Below are 19,345 nucleotides of genomic sequence, written 5' to 3'. Positions count from 1 at the left end.
TATTTTGCGATTTTATTAACTATTTCACGACCTCGAATGATAAATCGTGACCACAATACTAGGAATCATGAACTAGTTCACGAATACGTGAAAATTATTTCATAGTTTCTTGAACTATTTCACGAGTAAGATGGTGAGCTGTGACTAATTTACTAGTACCGTCGTGCGGGGTATTTTTGCGCTCTTTTTATCATTTTTTTTAATTTTGACGATTTCAATTTTAATCTTTAAATAATCGATGGATTTGTATCATACCAGCACAGATTTATCGTCATCGTGTATGACGAAATCAAATATGAGCAGAATTGGTTCACACATAAAAAAGTTGCTCATATAGCGTTTAAAAATATTTTATGTGAGCTAGCTGGGGGCTATTTTGCACACTTCTTGAATTCGATATCAAATAAAAATTAACCAGTGAGTGGGTTGAGATCGCATATTGTTTTGCGTAGAGAGAAATAAGGAAAATGAATAAAAATGGCGATATCAGTTTATCTCTCGTATGTCAGAATAGGGTTTTAACCAGGGATACATGAAGCACAGCACGAGAGCCTAACACGAGCTGAGCGGCCGCTTTGAACGAACCAAAAGTATTAAGCACTGACACCGCACGTGCTAGGTAACTTCGTGCTCGAACTGTAGGATTCGAAGAGCTAGCACAACGAGTTAGCACGATATGCTAGCTCTAATGAGCTAGTTCGATAAGCTGGCACGAGCAAGCTCAGCGAGCTAACTCAATGAGCTGACATGGTAAGCTTGCCCAATGAGCTAGAACGGCGCAGTAGTGTAAGCTATGGAACGAAAGAATAGGACAAAGCAAGAAATATGCGTTCGTGAATGTGCGACAGATTGCTGAAAAAACGATGCAGACATCATTACTCACACTAACGCGTTGTTTTTTATTCTACTTTGCTATAGTTGAGCTATAGCTCCGTGTAGCATGCTATCGATCACCGGGCCAGTGAGAGCTCTCGCTCACCGGTGCTCGTGCTACTTGCTAACTCTAGCTCATCGGAAACTAGTCTAAGCACTACCGCAATGAATTTAGCTCTGACACATTATGAGCCAGTGCCCAGCAATAGGAGACGGAGCAGCACCGTTCGTGTGCCTGTTTTTAAGAGCATTTAAAGATTTTTGTATTATCATTTATAAAAATAGCCACGCGGTGGTAATGAAAATTTTTCAAAATAAAAACAGTAAAATTAGGGGCTTTTTATAACGTACAATTGAGTGCTAAATTGATGGCGTAATTAGTACACAAGACCACATTCTCAAGTTATGCACTTCTTATGTAAAGAGTTCTGAAATAAATATTCGAAACCAGTTTTTTCACGGCCAAGATCACATTATTTCGCAACTACCAACTTTGGAGGTTCAATGTCTTCAAAGAAATTATACAACATAATACAGAGCTTCTCTTGAAAAAAAAAACAATTTTGGTAATTAATTCTCTTGGAAATAATTACGGAATTGCACTGATACAAAAGCCCATCACATAGTTTGGGGTGCATAGTACAAATCTGCATATACTTAATGTAGGAAATCATCCAACATTTGCACGAGCTGGCAGAGAAGAGGTGTTAGATGTTACTCTCTGCTCTGACAGTATTAAGCATGAGTTGGCTAACTGGCTCGTACCCAATGAGCGCGAACCGTAGTTATTTGATCATAAGTACATCATCTTTAGTCATTTAAACGACTCGCTAGATATGGTCAATAATCCCAACTCTACGAAGACTGCTTGGCCACTAGGTTTCATGGGTATTTTAAAACAAATAGAATCTCTAAGTGACCTGGATTTTTTTTGTTGGAGACGAACCACTGCGACCAGTATTTAGATCTATTGCGGTAAAGTGACCTGGATTAGGTCATGGATAAAACAAACTCACTCATAGCAGCAGCATACCAAGTTGCTTGTTCGCTTCGAGTTATGGATGCTTCTTGAGGAGCCCCATGGTAGAATACTGAACGTGTTCGACTCAAATAAACTCAAAACATTATTTAAAGGCTTGGTATCTTCGGTAAAGTTGTTGATGATATTAAAAACAACTTTTTCAAAGACACAAAAATCATCAAATGCTCATAAAAACTGATCCTGACTTATTAAGAATAAACGGAAAACGCCATCTTTCATCATTTTTTTCTTCTTTCCGAAAATCAGTATGAGGTCTCAATCACTTTTATCGACGCGTTGAAGTGTTTTGTTTGTTTTGGTAAACAGTGTTAAGAAAAATGGAAAAAGGCATATGCTACATTGTTAAAAGACGTGGCTCTTTTGTCAAAAGTATAATAAAACTAATAAAAGCGCGTCTGTTAGTAAATATTGAAAAACTCAAGTGTGCAAAGTAGCGCCACATATCCAAAGTAGCCCCGCACTACGGTAATTATATTCCAGTTCACGTATACATAAATAACATTTCATGAACTATTTCAGAAGCACGTCACTGAATCGTGGCTAATATTTTTGTACTCAGGAACTAGTTCACGATGATTGAAAAGATTCATGAATAATATTCCGAGTTTCGTTTACAAGAAAGTATGTTTTGATTATGTGAACTATTTCACAACCACGAAACTCAGACCATGTTCAAGATGTAGCAAATCATGAATCGGTTCACACCGGACTCTGGATAGTGTTCCAAAAGGTATGAATAAATTCACGATTCCACGTTTGTTTTTATGAGTAATGTTTGTAATGTTGTGATCTGCCCATGAGCGCACATTTATTGATCCCATTTTCTGTGCGATTTCTTATACTTACGGGACTGATTTGCCATCAGGGGCATCGAATTAGTTAACGTACAGAAAAGTGGACATTTTAAATGTGACCTTCACAGATTTAGAATGCATTGTTTTCAGACATTTTAATATACTTAGAACGGTAGAAAGTATTAATTTGTAGAGTATATTGCATAAAAAATTTGGCTTGAAATGCTCCTGACAAACACTAAAAATTTATTGAAATTATTTATTTAATAAAAAAATAAAATAAGAATGGTTTGGTATTGAAAGTCGTCTGCATTGGAACAAATGTTTCAAAACTATATATTTCGGGTTCGGGCTTCAGGTCCAAAACCCTAACCCGACCATTTCTAATACCAATTCCATGTGCACAATCTCCATTTCCCAAAAATAAATTGCCTAAAACTACTTCTTTTTCTAAATCCTCTTTATGCGTAGACAGTCACTAGCCACTTGACTTACTATTGCTTGATGGTCAATTAGTTCGTTTTCTCTCGGGTTGTCGTATTCATCCGTGCTGTTGATGTATGACGATTAGACTGGTTCAATTTTTGACTTTTAGCTCCACCAGGCTCTACTGATTCCTTTTATGGCCCTTAGCAATTGTGCAAATTTTGGTACCGATCGGTTGTGTCTACGGACCCTCCAAAAATTTCAAAGTTTATATGGAAATTTGCATGGAAAATTGGTTAGCATTGACAATAAATTCATAAAAAATCACCTCATCAATCAATTAATCAGAACACTATTTATTTCGAAAGGTATTCATCTACTGAACACATTCGGGGAAGATTGTAAGTTAATTAAAATTCGTTGAGAAAAGTTATTAACTAAAGAAGCAGCAAGACTTAAAAACAAGTGGATTTTATTAATAATCATAGCAACCCTGCTTGAATAGCTCCATCATTATATCAGTGTAAACTAGACTTGCCACCCACCGCTGGCGTAGGGTAAATACAGCTATTCAAACAGGGTTGCTATGATTAATAATAAAATCCACTTGTTTTTAAGTCTTGCTACTTCTTTAGTTAATAACTTTTCTCACCAAATTTTAATAAACTTACAATGTTCCCCGAATGTGTTCAGTAGATGAATACCTTTCGAAATAAATAGTGTTCTTATTAATTGATTGATGAGGTGATATTTTATGAATTTGTTTTAAATATTAACCGATTTTCCATATAAATTTCCATATAAACTTTGAAATTTTTGGAGGGTCTGTAGACACAACCGATCGGTACCAAAATTTGCACAATTACTAAGAGCTTTAAAAGGAATCAGTAGAGCCTGGTGGAGCTAAAAGTAAAAAATTGAACCAGTCTAATGACGATGTTTGACGATTGTATGATCTTAAATATTTTTTGAACCTGCCATGTTTCTATTTTCTTGTCATTTGCTTCTTCATTGACGGTACTGGCTGCTGGTTTGAAGGTAATTGGCGCAGCACGATGGTTGTAACCGCAATGCTAAGTTTTAGTGGCATTCGTTGCTGCCTGAACGGTTACTTGTTGTTTAGTTGTGGCTAATGAAGGCTATCTGATAAATTTGCTTGCAGTATATGTTGTTTCTTTGGGAACGTTTGTGCGGATTTCTCCATATTACATCGATTTGTTAACAAAGTCGCGCGTGGGGGTCTATATATGTTAATCGTGGGAACGGAACCCGTGATGTGCACGAGGTGCTTAAAAATAGAAACTGGCATTGAATTAAACTGTACGTAGTTGAAGCCATTCAGATTACAAAAAAAAACGAAATACTATGTAGTGTTATAAATAGCTCAACAAATTAAAATTCAATGCTATTTTAGTATAATACCTCCCCGTTTCCAAATGACATTCTTAATTCATATTTGTGTTGTATGAACTGAACATTTGTCCGGTGCACATATAATATGCAAACATATGACTTAAGCAAATAAACCCTACCTCGCGATGCCCACGAAGGCAGCTCCGACGCCTTCCGAGCAGTAACACAAAGAACGATGTAAATAGAGTGCAGCTGTAAAGCAAATTCCAACCGGATAGCGCAAAGACCACACCACCGGAACAGGAACCCAACTAACTAGGTCCCAGACCCGGAGCTATGTACGAGCTCGCAGGATCGCAAATTTCAAAAAATGAAATAGTTTCCCCCCTCTGAAATATTAACATGCGCATAGTTGGCGCACAGAGAATCCATCATATTTAAACGAATTCCTGCCTGCCTACCTTCCTGGCCGGTCGTATCGCACTGCATAGTAGTAGTAGGTACTTGGCTTCCCCGCGAAAGGACTTTGCCGAACAATGGCGTCAGGCAGGGCTCAGGATTTTCCGCCACTGGAGCGCATTCTTGTGACACCGGGCCGGGCCGGCCGGCGACCCGCTTCTGCTGGCTGCAAACATGCGGTGTATTTTTTGTCACCCGGCTCTCCCCGGCCGGCAGGTAGGTAGGTACAAACACCGTGGTATGCGCTACTCCAATAAAAAGTAGAACGCTTTCCTTTCAAATGGAAAGTGGAAAAATGTTGGTCTTTGAAGCGCTTCTCAAGAACACCTCTCCGCGCGCTCGTTTTTCATGCACTCATTTGAAAAAATATATATTTTTAGGGTTAAGAATCGCCAGCGGAAAGGCTGTACGGACATCCTGGCTTTCTTATTTGTGTGTAGAGATTCTATTATTCGTGTAAGGTGGAGTTTGTTTTTTACGTCCTTTTGAACAAACAATAGCAGGTACCTACAAAAAAAACCGGAAAAGAATTGTGGGAGGGTGATTTTATTCATTCCAAACGGAACTGTTTTTCAGCGACGGCGGCGGCGGAACAACACGAAGAGCGTCGTCCTTGTAATGTGCCTTCCGTTGTCGTCGGTCTCCTTTTTCATTTTTCCTGCTATTGTGCTATCCAGTCAGTGCGGGAAAATATGGGTGAAGGGGGGCGGCAACTACAAAAGGGTTCCCTGACTGGGTTGTATTTTGGTAAACTGGTCCTTTGTGCTCACACCAGCGCGCGGTTGTCTCCATTTGCAGTTTGTTACTGCGGTTGGCAATGTTTGCTGACTGGTGAATGCATTGCGTTTACGTCCGGAGCTCTTTTTGGCACAATTGTTTACATTACTCGCGTCGTTTGACAGGCGACCGTCATTAGTTGATTGTGTCATTCTATTTAAATTTGCCTTTTTGTGCAATCAGATCATGGCAAGCCATTGTTATTTACTCTAGTTCTGCATATTAAACTTTTCACGTAAAAGAATAAATTTCAAAATATTTTGACCTAGAACTAGATCTAACTAGATGTTGAACAGCAGCTTGACAGGCGGGTTTTTCAGATTTTCTTCAAATAAAAAATCTCAACCTCCAACTCATATATTATTGATACCTTCACGATTCGTTTCTGTCAGCAGTAAGAAAACGGCAACGACATCACTCATTTGCTACAACGCAAAGGTATCAAATTTTATATTCCGCACTTCAGTCAACACTCACGTTTTCCGCCGACCAAAATTCATCTCGACAGCGACGACAAGCTCACTTCAATTTGTCAATCAGCAAGTGAAAATTCACAGCAAATTTGCACCCCCAAGGCGTGAAATCACTCTCCCGGTGAATCCGACGCCGCGTCACAAGTCGAAATTTAAATGGATTAAATATTTATTAATTCTCTCTGCTTTCATACAGTGTAGTAGTAGTAGGAGCTTGTCGCTCTTCGGCTTCGCGTGCCTCTGTCACACTCGAGATCGCTCAGAACCCCTACGCACACAGATATCATTGGGGTAGGCCTAATCGTCGCGTCGCCAGGCATCTGCACGTTCGCGATTCGGAACCGTGAATAACTAAATATATATATACTAAATATATAGTATTGTTAGATTGAACAAAAATATTGAACTGTTAAGTAGAACGTAGTAGATGGAAAGATTTTTTTTAGCAAAACGCTACCATACTAAATAGGGCAACACTGTATTCCCGGGTCAATCGCGAGATAATTTCATTCTGGTCGTATGAGTAGATACACGTTCGGGACATTTAGTCTCATTTATTACCCTCGTAAGCACCTTGGACTTGAGAGTTTTATTCGATCTGGGACATATACAAATCACGTTGTGCCAGTTAGCTCTGGCGGTGAGCTGAAAATAAACGTGATTTTCGGTGAATGGACACTAAATTTTTGACTGCGGCAAACATATGTCATTCCAACTCAAAATAAACAATAAACTCTTTCTTGATTGTATATTAGCTGTGTGACTTTGATATTCTTAATTTTAATATCCAGCTTAAATACATAAAAAATGCCTGAGCGATAATTAAAATTTTACTTTCAGTGGGGATCTAAAGATGTAATGTATGATATTGTAGTTCCTGATAGCTAGGAATGATCGTCCAAATAATAAATAAACATTTAATTGAGTCTGCCCTGAAGTCGGCAACCTAATTGAGGTAGGATGACCATACGTCCTGGTTTCCCAGGACATGTCCTGTTTTTTAACTGACTGTCCTGGGAAATCGAGGAAAATGCTTGATTTGTTCTGGTTTTTCTCCTGTAAGCCTAATTTGTTTCAATTTATTGAGTTTTCGCTTTATTCACTCTGTTCCAGATCGCAGTTACGACCGACGCACAGTGGTTTAAAACGCGAAAAACGTGATCGTTTTGAATACCTTCGAAATGGTTCGTTAAAGCGATGTACAACCTTCAGAAGAATTTGTGACAATGGAACGCCCCTTCTTTCTAAATAAAAAAATTGCTGATTAATCCTCCTATAAGTGAGATACAAAATTTATTTCTCGTACAATTAAAGATAGCGAGTTGAAGTATTCAGCCAAGTTGTAGTAAATTCATTTATAAGAAACTTTACCGAAGGTGGAAATGTCCTATCTTTAATGGTTTTTAAGGTATCGAGCATTATTTGAGAAAAGACCGGAAAAATCATTTTTTTCATCATAACTTTTTTTCAAGATTTTTTAGAAGGCCATAATGTTCTGAACTGTCACAATTAATGAAATACATAATTTTTGTGAACAAAGTAATAAATTATGTTGAACCGTTTTTGAGATATTCACGTTTTTTGTTCGAAATACGGCCTACTTTGCTCTCAAATAACTCATGAACGGGCAAAAACGGGCAGACCACTCAGTATGGGTTTGAAAGTAATACAAAAATGCTATAAGCATCTGAACAAATCCTTTGTATCCGGTTCTATCAAGGGCTCTGGTAGCTAGAGTCGAAAAAGATGTTTTTCTAGTCTAAAATCATGGTATGAAACATATTCGGTGAAGCTGAAGAGATAAAGTGGTAGTGTCTTCAGAAAAGTTTTGGAGAATACTCTTACAAGAAACATTGCCGAAGATATCGGCTTTCTATCTTTACTGGGTTTTGGATAAAGTGAATTGTTCGGTGGTAGTACGGGTAATACGCTGGTTTATAAGCCAGTAGTCGTAGGGTCAAGCCCTAATGAGAAAGGATTTTTAGTATAAGTAGGCGGCACATAAACCCTGACATTGACTTCAAAGTGTGTCGACAGAGAAGGTCAAGTTCCACAATGAAATGTAGTACCAAGACTTGGACCATCAATATAGGATTGATTGTTCGTGTTTGCGAAGAACGAATTGACGGTTGAATTTGAATTGGTATATAAATGAAAAAGGAATATTCGTATAGTAATTCGTTTACTATTCACAATCGCTATTACACTCATCCGCATCAGAATCTTCGTCAGAGTCACTTAAATCCAACATGAACAATGCATCTGGGTCGAATTGTCGTTTTGATTTGTTTGCGGTATTCAATTCCACCTAAATGAAGTGGCATTTTTAGTAATGTTGAATATAGCAGCAGTATCATGGTATGGTTAAGTTATTATTATATATTTTACACTTATAAGCAAAATGAAAAACACATTTGAGTATATTTATATGCATGTCACTGACAGTTCACGGGATAATATATTGAAAAATTCACATATTATCTACATTTATGCATACCTGTAACCGATGACATGACTTTTGCAAAGTTCAGTAATGTACGCTGCCGTAACACAACACGAATCGCAATTGTTTCACGTCACACTTGATTAAAACTGCAAATTCAAATTAAGCCAACAAAACTGTTTTTCTGCACACAAAATCTGACACAACACTAGACAGCGATAATGCGACACAAGTAATCAAAGCATGCAAGATTACCAAATGAAACCGATGTCTTCGGCAATGTTTCTTGTAAGAGTATTCTCTAAAACTTTTGCGAAGACACTACCACTTTATCTCTTCAGCTTCACCGAATATGTTTCATACCATGATTTTAGACTAGAAAAACATCTTTTTCGACTCTAGCTACCAGAGCCCTGGATACAACCGGATACAAAGGATTTGTTCAGATGCTTATAGCATTTTTGTATTACTTTCAAACCCATACTGAGTGGTCTGCCCGTTTTTGCCCGTTCATGAGTTATTTGAGAGCAAAGTAGGCCGTATTTCGAACAAAAAACGTGAATATCTCAAAAACGGTTCAACATAATTTATTACTTTGTTCACAAAAATTATGTATTTCATTAATTGTGACAGTTCTGTAGAACATTGTGGCCTTCTAAAAAATCTTGAAAAAAAGTTATGATTTTTCCGGTCTTTTCTCAAATAATGCTCGATACCTAAAAAACCATTAAAGATAGGACATTTCTACCTTCGGTAAAGTTTCTTATAAATGAATTTACTACAACTTTGCTGAATACTTCAACTCGCTATCTTTAATTGTACGAGAAATAAATTTTGCATCTCACTTATAGGAGGATCAATCAACAATTTTTTTATTTAGAAAGAAGGGGCGTTCCATTGTCACAAATTCTTCCGAAGGTTGTATATCGCTTTAACGAATCTTTTCGAAGTTATTCAAAACGATCACGTTTTTCGCGTTTTAAACCACTGTGCGACGGCAGCCATAACTGCAACGTATACTCATCCTTACACTGATAATATAACTTCGTAAATATAATGGAATCGATCATGCAATGCACGAATTCATTCGTTGTTTTCTGCGACGAAGTACTTTCGTGCATTGTAACTAGTAGGTTTCGTTCATTTCATGAAAAAGAATGGCCGCTTGGTGAACGAAGGCATTCGTAAATTTTTGCACGAATGTTATCGTTGATAACGACACTAATTTTCGTGAAAAAAAAGAAAAGTTTCGTTTATTTCAATGAACGTTTGTGTATAATACGAACGATTTCATTACTCACACGAATTTATTTCGTTCATCTTAGGAAAGTTTTCGTATTCATTATTTTTGCAATCGATATTTTAGGATCGATGTTTGACAACAACGATTTTTTTAACTAACTAAAAGAATCGAGCTGGCAAAATCGATTTTATTTCAACCTGCTCACCTATATTGAGGACTAGAAAGATGTGGTGGTGTGATGAAATGGACGCTTGATGAGCACAAGTTTTAGTAAATTTTACTTATCTAGTGTACATGGCACGAATGAAACGAAATGATTCGTTTGTTTCAATAAATGTTTGCGTATATTACGAACGACTTCGTTGGTCGCACGAATTCATTTCGTTTATTTTGGAAAAGTTTTCTCATTTGTTAGCATCTTATTGTTTTCAGTCGATCTTTTGGGATCGATGTTTGACAACTTCGATTTTTTTTAATTTAAAAAAAATCGATGTGGCCAAATCGATTTTACTATGGTGTGAAGAAATGGCCGTTTGATGAACGAAAGTTTTCGTAAATTTTACTTATTTAGTGTACATAGCACGAATGTTGTCGTTGAAAACGACATTATTTTTTGAGAATGAAACGAAAAGCTTTGTTTATTTTAATAAACATTTGTGTATATTACGAACAATCTCGTTGCTAGCACGAATTCATTTCGTTCATCTAAGAGAAGTTTTCGTAATCATCTTTCATCGTTCATCTCTCGTCATTCTCGAGTAGTTAAATTTTGTGAGGAGTAAACTGCATAACGTTAAAAGTTAATTTAGTTAATTTCTCCGGTTAAAATAGTGGCCTTGTAACTAGAATCTTCATCTAACCGATAGCAGCGCAAGAAACCATACAGCATGGCTGTTAAAGCAATCACCGCTGAAGCTCACTTCCAAACCGAACTAGCCGCAGCAGGAGGAAAATTGATCGTTGTGGATTTTACCGCAGCTTGGTGTGGACCGTGCCGAAACATATCGCATTTGTTCGATCAGCTTCCGGCGAAATATCCAAAGGCTGTGTTTCTCAAGGTGGACGTCGACAGATGTACCGAAACGGCACCGTCCCAGGGCATGTCGACCATGCCAATGTTTATTTTCTACCGAGCCAGAACAAAGATTGACAGGATGCAGGGTGCAGACATTAATGGACTTGAAGCCAAAATACAGAAACATTACGTCGCCAGCTTGTATGAATCTGGAGAAGATTACGGTTATGGAATATTGGACTTTAGCCCCTTCATTCAGAAGAACTAGTGCGAATGTTTGAACGAATCGAACGACCATCCGATGGTGAATGCGCTCAGTTCCAGCGGTGGTCATCTAATGTCCGATTGTGACGAACAGTTGATCATTTCGATTACCTTCAATCAGCTGGTCAAAATCAGTGCCATCAAGTTCTCACGGACCGAAAAAAGGTGAGAATCTTTATCAATCAACCAAGCACCATCGATTTCGATATGGCCGAATCGCAAGTTTCGGTGCAGGATCTGGTACTGGGGCAGAAGGATCTTGTGTCGGGATTGCCAATTCCGTTGCACTTCGTTAAATTTCAGAACGTGCGGAATATGCAGCTGTTCGTGAAGGATAACCATTCTGGTGACGAGAAGACCATTATCGATCATTTGGCCTTCATCATTGCAACGACTAAGATAGATGACTACCAGCGGGTGGCTGGGAAGAAGGGTGAAAGCCACTAGATTGTTTGAGCCGCCGAGAGAAGGATGGTTAGAAGACGGTGGATAGGTGCGGTGACGAATATGTTTGATCGTATATTTAAAAGGTTAAAGATAGTGATTTTTATAAACTGTTCAATAAAATAATGAGCAGGAAAAAATGGCATATTATTTTGATATTGCTCCGGCAGAGAAAAACTCAATCTTATTCATACAAAACCAACGAGCAGTTCGCGATGGCTCAGCTTAATCCGTACAGCTCCGGATTCTGGATCAACTGGAAACGAAAGAGGGTCAGGAAATCTTCCTGAAACCGGCGGGCACGGATACGGCTACTAAATAGTCAGACTGAGACCGTCGTGATGATCAACAATTATCTGACGTATAGCAACAATGACTCCATGTTCTACCTCTATTGAAGCTTTTTTGACGTTGACGGTTTGACGAATAGTACTCGTAAATATTACAAAGATGTTCGTATATAGCAGCGAACAATTCGTTTGCCGAATGAAGCTGTTTCGTAATAAGCCAACGAAAGTCTTTTCGTGGTATTCACGAAAAATTCGTAATAAAAAATAAAAATGTTTCAATGGAACTACGAACGATTCATCATATGTACGAAAAAATTCGTATATTTTATGAAAATTGTCTGTACGAAACAAATTCCTGGCGATTTACGAATATATTCTATCAGTGTAACGGACCACTTCATAATAAACTGTGAATATTTACTTACTGCATATAACGATTTTTTTCACCGTACTTACGGCGCTGACGGCGTTTAAATCACTTCAATACCTAAAATAGAGCATAGAAAATATTTTAGAATGAATAAAAAATTAATTCATTCCTTCTTAGCAAAGATTTCCTGTCCAGAAAACTAAAGGCCTAGCACAGATTGCAATGCCATAGTGTTACCTGACGCAGCAATTTTCTGGGCAGTATATCTAAGCCTCTACCAAATAGATAGTACTCCACTCACCTTGATCCCTTTGTGACACCCAAAGAAAGCTCTTCAAGTCAGCATAATCCATCAAAAAGGCCCTTGAATCGGAATTTCCTGTCCGAAAGTTTTATGAAAGTAACCTTTTGTTTACATTCATATCGGCAACACTATGGAATTTGTCAAAATTAGCGCGCACTGTGTGTATTTTGTTGTAATGTGGTCAGAGTTCAATATTGAATCCTTTGTGACATAAATTTCGAAACTTTATTATCTTTATACATGGACCAGTGCATCTGCAGTACATTTTTTCATGAAAAAACAATATTGATGCGTATTTTTTACGATTTACGTTCAACTAATGAATGAAACATGCCGACATAATTGACCATTCATTGTTGTTCGTTTGGTACAGTGTGCAAAGACGTTTCATAAAATTTATATCCCATGGCCATCTACCCATAGCTTATTTGTTGACACACTTTCATCGCTGTCAAACGGTTTATCTAGCAAGCTAATTGAAAAGGGATTATATCAAATTTATGGAACCGATGGGGCAAAAAATGAACAAATGCATTTGTCGGTATTTCCGATTCTATTAAAACTCTATATTTAATAGTGAATAAAGATACTAAAAGTAGTATATAATCGAAACTTATGCATGAGGCAGACATCATTTGTCTCTAAAGAACATTTGCAATGTGGCTACAATCGTTTTTTGGAGTGCCTAAATTTGTAATAGAATATTTTTTTACATTCAGTCTAATAACTGATTGCAACCGTCGTAAGGTAATAATGATCGCATCCGGTGATGGCTTGTGAAAAATATATTGCAGTCTTCAGTAAGAGTGTGATGATGAGTTGAGTTACTTATTGAAGAGAAAAAGCAAGTTATTCAACTATCAACGTATACGTATAGCGTTTTTTCGCCTAGTTATTGAAGATGAGAGTCTCCCCAGAAACACCAACGACAGCATAAACTTCAATATCGCAGCAACCAGAGAAATGGCTAAGTGTAATACTACAATAGAACAACAAATTATTCGGAAACACACCTGTAGACATCCGAATGGTGAAACGTGTTTTCAAAACAACCAGGCTTTGACAAATGGTTATTTCGTTGATGTCGTCGATATTAGTATCTTCCAAAAATCGTCGATTCTGATCATGATGTGCTGGGAGAGAACTATTTACGTGCTTGGTCAAACAGTGACTGTTGAATCAGGATACTGCAAAAGAATATGTTGAAAAGCTCAACGAACGAATATATGAGCTACTAATCAGAGATAAACTAAACACAGCAAGGTATCAGGTTCACGAGGCGGTCTACTACAGTCACAAAGTGTTAGGAAACATAAAAGGGCATCTGTGGAACGGCTGGATCGACGTTGAATGACCAATGGCGACAAACAAGAAAATCCAGACTGTGAGTCGAATGCTTGCAGCGGCTATACAGGCAACTTACATATTCAAGTGAGAGACGGTATAAAATTTAATCGATGTAAGAAGGGGTACCACGAGAAAGATTTTTCAAAGTACGAGGTAAGCTTTTGCTGGAAAGATTTGCAAAAATTTTACGGGACTATTTTCAGCACAAAAAAGAAAAGTTCTGCGGGATCAGGATGAGAAATCTGTTATCAAATTAAACAAAGACAAGGTTGTCATAGAATGGACAATCAAATAGAGAATGAAAACACAGAAAAAGGATTGATGATGAAAAACAGTCTATGAATCTACCCTCGCTAGAAGAAGTTGAAAATATTGTGATAACATGTTTGACAATAAAATAAGATCAGTTTATAAAGTGTCAAATGAGTAAAATGTATAGATAAGCATTTAGTTACAAAAGAAACGAAATCACATCTGATCATAAGCCAATTTTCAACTAGATTGACAGTTTGATTAGGGTCGTTATTATAGTTTTACAAATATCTTTTATAGCAATAAATGGTTACATTTTTTGAATTAGAAGATATATGACGGTGAAAAAAAGAATATAAAATATGAGTAGCTAAATGATAATTTTAATACAACAGAGGCTGTGCAAAACTTATCACCTCTCTACAGCAATGAGTGTTTCATACGAATATTTTTTACTGTACACTCGATGGCAAATTGTATCAAAAATGCTTATCGACGGACTAAAATCACCAGATCTTTTATTTTTTAGATATTAATTCTATTCTTCAAAAGAAACTTTGCTGTCGGTTGCAATATTCAAGTCAAAGCACTGACTGGACATTGTAAACTCAATTATCACATGTTTCGTACTCAGCGTGCTAAGTATTATTTGTGAATTCAATTACGGAACTTCATATCATTTGATATGTAATTGCTCTACAGTAATGCAATTGCGTAATCGGATTTTTTGTTCTATATACATAGACGAACTTTTGTACAGGGAGCTAGGAAGGATATGCTATTGTTCCTAACCCAGTATGACAAAGAGCTATAGGCTTTATCAGTAGGGTTAATTATTCCTCCGGGAATGGAGAGTTTTCCATTCCCCTTCCTTTTGTCTCCCTTTCCCATTTAATTAGGAATGTTATAAGGGGACATGGCTGGGCACAAATTTTCGAATAACATGGGGTGCGTGCCAATCGAGTCAATATATACTGATTCCAATTTTCCGAGCTGTTATAAAATAGAGATTGTATCATCCAGAAGGGCAGTTCTGTTGTTTCTTTGCGTGTAGCTGTCGAACCATCTATGCTGTGTACCGTTACCTTGCCTTGTATAAATCCGAAAAATCTAATATAAAACTAATGGCACTATCATAATAAATAAGCCACATGATGCTTTGACCAGTTCCAGTTACGCAGTACTCAAATTATAGGATATAATCTTATTTTTGCACACCGAGTTTGTTGTTGAGCATGTTGTAAACATTAGTGAAAAACGACTTTTTCAAATGAAACGCTAGATTTTTTTTGGCATGTCTTGTCAAAGCAATCAAAGTAACCATCAGTGTTCCTAGAATATTTTCACTTTCAACACATTATTTTCCATTGAAGTGGTCCCTTAAGCCACATAATATATCTACAAAATGGTGTACTACAAGCTAAAAAATATTGTCATGGAAACAAGATATCATCTTCTAAACAAACCCGTCCCAACCTAGACTACATTCCCTTACTATTGCGATTTCTGTTCAATGTACAGCGATTCCCAAAACAAACTTGAACATAAATCTCATCGAATTATTTTTATATCCTTCATGAAACTGTCAATCAGGATTTTTAATCGAAATGAAATCAAATGACAGAATATCTAATCGAGGTTGATCAAATATAAAGTTAAAGTTTAGGCCAAATATATCCCACAAGATGCTAACGAGCAAAAAGGTTGATTCAAGATTACGTTAACAGTTATGTGTCCAACAAAAAAAAACACCTTTAACATGCCAACGAGGGTACCCGGGTACCCACAAATCGAAATGCTCATAACTATGGTTTGCTTTAACCGATTTGGACACTTTTAGATGTTTTGGATTCAGAAACTCGTCCACTTTTTGATTATGTAAAATAGAACCGGATGAGCGGATCTGGTTCTTGATAATTCGGATTTTTCGGAGTAGTGTTCTAGTACTAGAATATGGTTTGTAAATTTTAATAATGTCCTAGCAATATGAGTATCAAAACTCTTCATTCTATTCTGGCAACAAGGTTAGACAAGTCGGTTAGTTGTTTTTATCTCTCTGTGCTAATATTGTGTTTTTATCGTTTTTTTCGGATTTATTCGTTGTGGATTACTACATATCTGACGTATTTTTCATCACTGCATCGGTGTGACTCGGAGTTCAACGCTGTTTGTCAAATTATATCGGAAAATCTCCAAAAAACTGCACCGCATTCGCTTTGTGTTGAGGTCGTACGGAAAAAAGCAATGGAGCCTGTTTGTTGTGCTTGTACTCGCAGTCTTGACAAGGCCGACGAAATAGTTTGCAACGGCTTTTGTAAATCATCTTTTCACCTCAAATGTGCTCACCAGTCAGCGGAAATTCGTGACGCTGTATCTGGATGCTCACAATTGTTTTGGATGTGCAAAGCTTGTATGAAAATGATGGCAAACGCTTGTTTTCGTCAAGTAATTTCATCCACGAACAATGCAATGCAGTCAATGGTTGATGAGCAGAACAAGGTGCTGGACGAGCTGAGGAATGAAATTGCACTCAACACAACGAAGATTGATACAATACTCCAGCGAACGCCCTTTCCCACTACACCACGTAACCCGAATTCACGCAAGAGACCACGGCTGTTAATCCCGAATGAACCACCGCATCGCACCGATAACATTTTCGAAGGTACAAAAGATATTGAACCGGACGACACTATACCATTGGTCGCAGCTAGAAAGAATAAACAGTTTTGGCTGTACTTATCTGGTTTCGATCCTCAGGCAACAGTGCATCAAATCGAAAAGCTAATCAGGAACAATTTAAAAACAGACACAGCTGTGGACGTTGTTAAACTTGTACCTAAAGGCAAAACACTCGATGAACTTTCGTTTGTTTCGTTTAAAGCTGGCATTGATTTGCAGTTGAAAGATTTAGCACTATCAAATTCAACTTGGCAGAAGGGAATTATTTTCCGACCATTTGATTTCCAGCCCACGTCGAACAGACGAAATACTTTTCGCTTTTTGCCAGCCGCAGCAGACACTAAATCACAATGAGCCACTCTTCGCACTTGCCTACTGCCATACACAAACTTCTACCGATGCTCAAGATCTATCGGCTGCGTTACCCTGCATCCGCGCACCTCCGTCTGCACATCGCTCTACTACTTTCAACTGTCGAGGTCCGAATCGTGAAAACAGTTACCGTCCTTTCTCGCTTTACTATCAGAACACGCGTGGGGTCCGGAGTAAGACAAATCAATTACTACTATCACTTTCTCAGTGCGATTATGATGTTATTGCCTTTACTGAAACCTGGCTGAACAACGACGTTTCAAACTCTGAGCTAGCTCTAAACTATACGATTTACCGTTGTGATAGAAACCCCCAAACCAGCCAACACAGACGAGGTGGGGGGGTTTTGATAGGAGTAAAAAACAACCTTCAGAGCTCTGCTATTCACATTTCTGGCTGCGAGCAATTGGAGCAGATTATTGTTCGAATCTCATCGCCGAAGTTTGATATGATAGTTTGCACTATATATCTCCCGCCCAAAAGTGAGCCTTCTTTATACGATCAACATGCAATATGTGTAAAAAAATTAATGGATCTGGCGGGTGATCGAGACGTGGTTTTGACTGTTGGGGATTATAATCTTCCTCAATTACGCTGGATGTCGGATGAAAATTTAAACTGTTTGCTGCCATTGAATGCTTCGTCGGAACAGGAAATATCTCTGGTCGAGTCTGTTTTAGCCAACGGAGTGTTTCAAATTAACGATAAAGTGAACGTGAATGGAAGACTACTCGACTTAGCGTTTATTAGCGATAATAGTTGTGTGGAATTGTTGGAGCCACCGTTACCACTGCTTAAAATCGACCAGCACCACCGACCTTTTGTATTGCTGTTTGAGACGAACGATGTGAAGCAAAATGCAATTGATTTTGAATACCCGTCTGGCTTTGATTTCACCCGTTGTGATTTCGATCTGGTTAATAGATTGTTCGCCGACATTCGATGGGATGAGATTTTGGATGGGTGCAGTGTTAATGAAGCTGTATCATGTTTATATGAAAAAACAGATGCTATACTTCGTGACAATGTACCTGTGAAACGACCCCGTCGTGCTCACGGTAGCAGGCAACCATGGTGGAATACTGAGTTACAGCATCTGCGGAACCGCCTTCGTAAAGTTAGAAAACGTTTTTTTTCGCTGGAGAGATGATAGACATAAAGCTGAGTTGCATGCTATTGAGAGCGAATATAACTCGATGCTTACGCATTGTTTTCGTTGCTATATTCGTCGCACGGAGGAAAACCTTAAGCAGGATCCTAATTCGTTCTGGTCGTTTGTGAAAAATCGGAAACAGTCGCAGGGAATCCCCCAACGTGTCAGCTACAAGGATGTTACCGCTGAGTCACCGTTTGAATCGGCAAACCTATTCTCATCCTTTTTTCAAAGTGTGCAAAGTAATAACCGACCACCTTTGTCTGAAGCGTATTTGAATAGCCTACCGATGTTCGATCTGAACATGTCGCTCTTCAATTTTTCGGTACGCGATGTGGAGCTGAAACTACAGTCACTAGATGGTGCCAAAGGAGCTGGTCCGGATTGTCTGCCGCCTATTTTCATTAAAAAATGTGCTGAAGCGCTTGCTGTTCCTGCGAGTATAATTTTCAACAAATCATTGTTCGAAGGAATTTTCCCGAGTGTCTGGAAGACAGCAGCTATTACGCCGATCCATAAGACAGGTAGCGTGAATGATGTTGAGAATTATCGTGCCATCTCAATTTTGAGTTGCTTACCAAAAGTTTTCGAAAGCCTCGTTCATGATATGCTGTATCCGAAGGTGCACCATATTATTTCCGAGTGGCAGCATGGATTTGTGAAAAAACGATCGACAAGTACAAATCTTATGGCATACGTTTCGTCACTAAATAGCGCGCTTGGTGAACGTCAGCAAATTGATGCCGTTTATGTGGATTTTGCTAAAGCGTTCGATAGAGTGCCTCATTTGCTAATGGTGGCCAAACTCGAACGAATGGGACTTCCTGAATGGTTGACACGGTGGATATTGTCGTACCTCACCGAACGCTGTGCGTACGTTCGTATCGATGAAATGAGATCATCTCCGTTTGTGATTGAGTCGGGTGTTCCCCAGGGAAGTCATCTAGGCCCGCTACTGTTTATTTTATT

At 38.2% G+C, this 19,345-nt stretch overlaps 1 protein-coding gene and 1 pseudogene across 2 annotated transcripts in view; both read left to right on the top strand.

The window, feature by feature from the left end:
* LOC131678416 (CUGBP Elav-like family member 2) overlaps nt 1–19,345 on the top strand; it is a 1,026,317-nt gene that overhangs the window by 31,755 nt on the left and 975,217 nt on the right. The window lies entirely within an intron of this gene.
* LOC131679361 (thioredoxin-like protein 1) lies at nt 10,771–11,609 on the top strand (annotated as a pseudogene).

Source organism: Topomyia yanbarensis, chromosome 2 (assembly GCF_030247195.1).
Source record: "Topomyia yanbarensis strain Yona2022 chromosome 2, ASM3024719v1, whole genome shotgun sequence".
NCBI classification, from domain to species: domain Eukaryota; kingdom Metazoa; phylum Arthropoda; class Insecta; order Diptera; family Culicidae; genus Topomyia; species Topomyia yanbarensis.
Note: the sequence above shows the minus strand (reverse complement) of the source record. Positions and strands in the feature narration are given on the sequence as shown.